This window comes from Cryptotermes secundus, unplaced genomic scaffold (assembly GCF_002891405.2).
Source record: "Cryptotermes secundus unplaced genomic scaffold, Csec_1.0 scaffold21, whole genome shotgun sequence".
NCBI classification, from domain to species: domain Eukaryota; kingdom Metazoa; phylum Arthropoda; class Insecta; order Blattodea; family Kalotermitidae; genus Cryptotermes; species Cryptotermes secundus.
The window spans coordinates 239597-246427 of NW_019742548.1; positions in this window are offsets into that span (position 1 = coordinate 239597).

A 6831-nucleotide genomic window follows, 5' to 3' on the forward strand; every position below is an offset into this window, starting at 1 on the left:
CATAACCCTACGGCACAAAATTCGGTAGTTTGTCCCATTGTTAGTATACGTAGTACCGACATTATGAATGCGTAGAAATTCCTGTATATAATTAGCATGTGCCTTATTGCTGTGTTGCTAAGTACAGCAACATCTTTGCTTTCAACCTTACACAATTATTGCTTTACACCAGCGATTCAGAACTGCGACCACCAGCTCTTTCCGTGACTAATGCGGAACGGCAGGAGGAGCCATGTTAAATGCGTGCTCAGTATTCCTTCCAGCCTTCGAACTTCTTTGCAACACGACATTACAAATAAACAGAATAACTAACTGTGTGGTACACGTTTCGTCTTGGGAAGCTAATGCTCGCTATCTTGTCAGGAAATTTCCATGTATACGACAGCCCGCCACTGGTCTTTATCCTGAAAGAAGAAAAAGAAACTCCGTTATTTTAATCCGCAAGGGAACTATACCGTCCGAGCGACCGACGCTTGTCGGAGAAGTTTAGTGCCAATTTTTGCCGATAGAGGGTGTCGCGTGGTGAGCGCAACGAATCCCCATGGCGGTTAATTTCGATTTTCTAGACCGGAGCTGCTATTTCCTTGAAATAGCTCCTCAATTATCAACAGGAGGCTGAGTGGACCCCGTTCCAGACCCACCACTTCTCAGAAAAAATCTGGTATCTCCGGAAATCGAACCCGGACCTCTGGATCTGTCTTTATCCTGAGCCAACCTAAAATTCGTTCTGTCGAAGCCACGTCGTCTGCGGTACTGAAAGAATCTTAAAATTAACAAATGAAAGATTTAGAATAACAACAACACATCCTTAAACACCGAGCGATCTGAATTCGTTGAATATTTTGGAACAAGAGCCGGAATAAGAAAATCGGTATAACGACAGACGAAGGGCTGGACGACCGAATTTCGATTCCTGGTAAGGGAAAGACCTTTTCTTTTTTACTTCATAATGTCCAGGCTGGCTCTGGGGCCTACCCAGCCTCCTATCCAAAAAGTACAAAGGATGATTTCGTCGGGGTTAAAGCGGCTGGTGCGTGAAGCTGACAACTTACCTCCATCTAGTGCCGAAGTCAAGAACAGGTGAGCTATACCTCCACTCCCGCACACTTCTTCATGACATAGTGCTTAATTAAGTACAATTTTACCTTTTAGCTCATATATATTTTGAAACAGCTATATCAGATATTTTTTATGAAAATGTATGTAAACATCGAAATTATTTGCTTCAGACCGTAATGCGCAGATCTGTACCTGTGAAGACCACATGGGATACCTAAGCGTAAATCTTAAAATTGATTTTAGACCAATAAAATATGAGGATATGGACTGCACCGGGTGTTGTGAGCACTCCTACTTCTGGTTTCCATAAAAGGTGCCTGAGCGAGACTTAGTTTCTGAAGAAGGATTCTACAGCTGAGAAAAATGTATTCATTTCCAAAGCAACTCATCCGGGTCCTGCTGTTCTTTGTTGGAAGCTGCAGAGCGAGTACGCAGACACGTGTCTCTTGGAGCGCAGAAACCGCCAGCACTTTCCATCCAACCGCTGCGCAAACCGAATTAAGAAACTGAACTTTCGCTTTAGGGTATAATTTCGTCGTAGTCCTCAACAAGAACCAGCAGAAGTAATATATTATAAAATTATTATAATAATTAACTAATGCCATGGTGCGCAATTTACTTACTTACTCATGGAGCTGAGCCCTTCTGGAGGAGCCGCCAATTCTGCAGCTACTCAAGAATTTCCCAGCATTTTATGGAACCCGAAGGTTCATCACCGTGTTCACAAGAGCCCTCTACTAGTCTCTATCATGAGCCAGATATATCCAATCCATACTATCCCATCCTATCTCTCTAAGATCCATTCTAATATTGTCCACACATATACGCCTTGGTCTTCCCTGTGGTCTCTTTCCTTCTGGCTTTCCCACCAATATCCTATACGCATTCCTTGCCTCCCCCATTCGTGCTACATGACCTGCCCACCTCATCCTCCTTGACTTGATCATTCTAATGGTTCGCAATATTTCTTGAAAATTTTGTAGTTACTCGGCCGATCAATAGATTCTCTGATATTATGGGACCTGAAAGTTTGTCATGTGACCCTATCCTCGAGTTTCATACTATGTTTTTTTAATAAAACGGGACATTATCATTTCCCTTAAAAATCGAGACATTTTGTAAAAAAACGGAACAGTATAAAATTAATAAAAACAAAATTCATAATACATTATATATTAAACACTGAGAAATTTAAATATACACTGCACTTAAACATATATTAGCTCTCAATACTGACATCAATACTGCACTTGGGATGCCATCACTATACGGATGTAAAGCGATACATTCCCACAGGCTCTCGCAACAGAACGGAACGACCGGCAGGGACTGCAGAGATCTTCCGTTATAGAAGCAAATCAAAAGAATACTATACATAAATGCAGAAAAAGAGATACTGCAAACATAAAAATTAATAATTTGTGATACTGTGTTTTGTGGATTAGCCACCAGGAGTGTTAACATCGTTATGTAAATGCCAATTGCAGAGAATTGTATTCGTTACCGGGCCGTTATAGATAGAAATTAATGCTACAGAATAGCACTTAAAAAGCGGGACATTTGAAATAAATACGAGACAGTGGGACATTATATGAAAAACATGACCGTCCCGGGAGAAACGGGGCAAATGGGAACTCTACCCTATCCAGATCCAAACTGAATACAAGCCGTATGTTTAGGTATACACCATATTGCTTCAGGTCAGTTTGGGTTTCTCATTTGTCTATTTTCTTCAGGTTTCACGACTAAATTTATCTTCTGCCTGCTCCACTTCCCACCCATAATATTATCCTTATTAATCACTGTATAGCAATAATAAGTGACAACAACAACAAAATATGAAGCCTCTTCCTTATATAACTGTCTCTATCTCGTTGTTCCCCCTTTCGTAGGTCCAAATAATATACTCAGTATAAAATTAAGGATTAATAATAATATATTGTCACGTGATTGACTATAGACTGAGTCTAGATTCCTAATGGGATTTATTGGATTGCTAGGGCGAAGGCACATCAAGGAAAATGGCAACCGCAAGCCAAAAGCAATTTCCGGGAAAAATCGCCGGTTTCATGAAGACAACTGGTCTCCAGATTAGCAGGCGCAAGCTGAGGAAACTCACGTTTGATTAGTTGCTCACGTCATCTGAAGTGGGTGTGCTTGTCCGCGAGTTTCGTGCGCTTCTGTTAATCATCAAAGCATCTGTTGCCCTCCACAGATTCATCAGAACCCAGGAAGGGCTGTTTTGCGAAGGAGCTGAAAATCATGCAGTAAATCAATCAAGTCGTCTTATTTGAAACGATGATGACTATTGAAGGCAAAGATTGTCGACCGCACAGCACCTCCGAAATCAGCTNATTATTAATCACTGTGTAGCAATAATAAGTGACAACAACAACAAAATATGAAGCCTCTTCCTTATATAACTGTCTCTATCTCGTTGTTCCCCCTTTCGTAGGTCCAAATAATATACTCAGTATAAAATTAAGGATTAATAATAATATATTGTCACGTGATTGACTATAGACTGAGTCTAGATTCCTAATGGGATTTATTGGATTGCTAGGGCGAGGGCACATCAAGGAAACTGACAACCGCAAGCCAACAGCAATTTCCGGGAAAAATCGCCGATTTCATGAAGACAACTGGTCTCCAGATTAGCAGGCGCAAGCTGAGGAAACTCACGTTTGATTAGTTGCTCACGTCATCTCAAGTGGGTGTGCTTGTCCGCGAGTTTCGTGCGCTTCTTTTAATCATCAAAGCATCTGTTGCCCTCCACAGATTCATCAGAACCCAGGAAGGGCTGTTTTGCGAAGGAGCTGAAAATCATGCAGTAAATCAATCAAGTCGTCTTATTTGAAACGATGATGACTATTGAAGTCACTATTGAAGTGACCGCACAGCACCTCCGAAATCAGCTGGCTCATTATTTCTTGACAGCAGCAGGAACANTCTCGTTGTTCCCCCTTTCGTAGGTCCAAATAATATACTCAGTATAAAATTAAGGATTAATAATAATATATTGTCACGTGATTGACTATAGACTGAGTCTAGATTCCTAATGGGATTTATTGGATTGCTAGGGCGAGGGCACATCAAGGAAACTGACAACCGCAAGCCAACAGCAATTTCCGGGAAAAATCGCCGATTTCATGAAGACAACTGGTCTCCAGATTAGCAGGCGCAAGCTGAGGAAACTCACGTTTGATTAGTTGCTCACGTCATCTGAAGTGGGTGTGCTTGTCCGCGAGTTTCGTGCGCTTCTGTTAATCATCAAAGCATCTGTTGCCCTCCACAGATTCATCAGAACCCAGGAAGGGCTGTTTTGCGAAGGAGCTGAAAATCATGCAGTAAATCAATCAAGTCGTCTTATTTGAAACGATGATGACTATTGAAGGCAAAGATTGTCGACCGCACAGCACCTCCGAAATCAGCTGGCTCATTATTTCTTGACAGCAGCAGGAACAATTCCGTCTCAGTTGTGTTTTATTGAAATCGACTGACAATTGTAGGGGATGAGCACTGTCCTAACTGCTGACTTGTATCGCACAGCACTGGCCTTATTACAAATAGTCGCTTGCATTGCTTTAGCAAACATATTCTGTATTTGGATCCTATTATAAGTTTTGGCATATGTGTATATATACGTATAAACACATACCAGACTCCTTCATCTCACGAGAAATTCTTTGTCCTGTCCCGCATATTCCGGGAGGCGTTTTTCTTGCTCAATTAACTGCATAAAACAGAATTAGCAGCTTCGTCAACCTTTGGTGTCATCTTAAGAAACAAATGAATCACTGACGCGCGTTATAAAACAGCTGACACTAGGAAACCACGCGACAACGCAGTTGTGAAAAGCCTAGCATGCTCCGTTGCCTCGAAGAGGAGTTTCTCAATATTTCAGCGAGTTGCGTTGCCGTTTCCTCAATTTGCGCCGCTCCATTCAGTAATATACGTGTATGTTCAATTCATGCTGATATGTGCGTATATGTATATCTGTAAGGGGTGGGCCATACAATCCGGCCCTTGCACTGCGACCTTCAATGATCTATTGTGATTACCCTTTGGATTAACCCTTTATTAATCCTACACTTCGAATGAAATGTAGGACTTTATTAATGGGGACGTCATAAAAGTCACTTGGTTCCATGAAGAACTGACCCAGGTGACGAAATCTTAAACAAGCTATAGCCTCAGGGTCACATAGGAAAATTCAGGCTGATAACAATTCTCGAAAATTGCAGTTGCGTTGCGGTTGCCAGTTTCCCTGGTGTACTCTCGCCCTTAAATATCGTAACTACAAGTAACTCTAGCGCTATCGCTAATTCACAAACTCTACAATTCACTACGCCACGCATTGAGTCTGCTCAGCCTGCTGTGTCTTCACTGGTTGTCGCCCATTAACGGCTTCCAACGCAGTAGCTTCCTCAGCTTCCGTGTTCACAATCTTAACAGCCAGCTCAGATTCGGACTGGTCTGTCGGCCTGCGGATTCTCTTTAGACTGCTTCGCCCCAGTCCGTTAAATTGCTGCTGGTCTTCGTCCGCACAGTCATCTCTGGCTTCTGTCTTCTTCAGATCCATGACCAAGACTTTTGTTCTCTCCACTGATTCGCTTGAAAATCAAAGTCAGATTTATGTTACTACCGACAGTCAGTCACACAGTCTGTCTTGGTGTGGGCCCAAGACCAGATTCTTATTACTATCAGACAGTTGCGGGTTTGTTGATGCGGGACGCCCTCTTTGACGAGAGGACTGGTCTATCATTTACAATTGCTGCTGAGCTTTGCAGCGGCAGGCATTCTCGGGACCGAGTCCTGCGGGACACAGGATCAGATTATACTGTCTTACGTTCAAGACTCCCCCAACCTGGAGGGCCAAGTCCTCGTATATATATCCGCCAGGAACAAGGTAGCTCGCTTATTCCTCCTAGCACTGGGTTCCTTTGCATCTACATTTGTCCCGTTGTTACTGGTGATGTATCCTGGAGACGGACCACATAGAAAACACTATTTCTTACAGCTGCGATATTGCACAGTCACGCAGCCGCCGAGGCGGACCGCCCAGAAAAACACCGGTTCTGACATTTCTTATATTTTTACGCTGATATAACTTTTCGTGTTTCATTATTACGTCACTCTTTATTGTGCTGTAACTTAACAACGGACATCTCTGTTAGTTAAACTACGTACTCGTGCTTGCAGCGGATGTGCCACAATATTGTAGAATATTAGTAGTAGTATTTAATTTGTGTGATGAAATTAGAAAGAATTATCAAATAGTTTACAGTTAATGTAAGCTCATCGGAAGGTCTCCTAGCTAGAGTATTTGACTATGATGTCTAGAAATCCTAGGTTAAAAAAGACACAGATGCCCCTGCTAATGTCGAAGAAGTTCATGCATTTTTTTCTGGGAAATTTCAAGATGCAAAATTGCCAAAACTTGTTAGTTAGTTAGTGGAGAGGGTGGGTTTCCCCCTGCACTTAGACCAGTATTGGTCCATTGTGCTTCCCTCTATAATATTCTACCATTCTCTATCATCATCATCATCATCATCATCATCAGTAATCTGTCAAGACGACAGGCCCACAGTCTCTTCCAAAACAATTCCTCCACTTAATGCGATCTAGAGCTTTCTCCTTCAATTGACAGTATCCTCTTCTGTCTCCAAGGTCATCCAGCATCTTCTTACGTCTTCTTCCTCGTCTTCTTGTCACTTCTATCCGCCCATCTATCTTTCCATCGATAACTTCTTTTAGAAGGCAGTTTCTGCG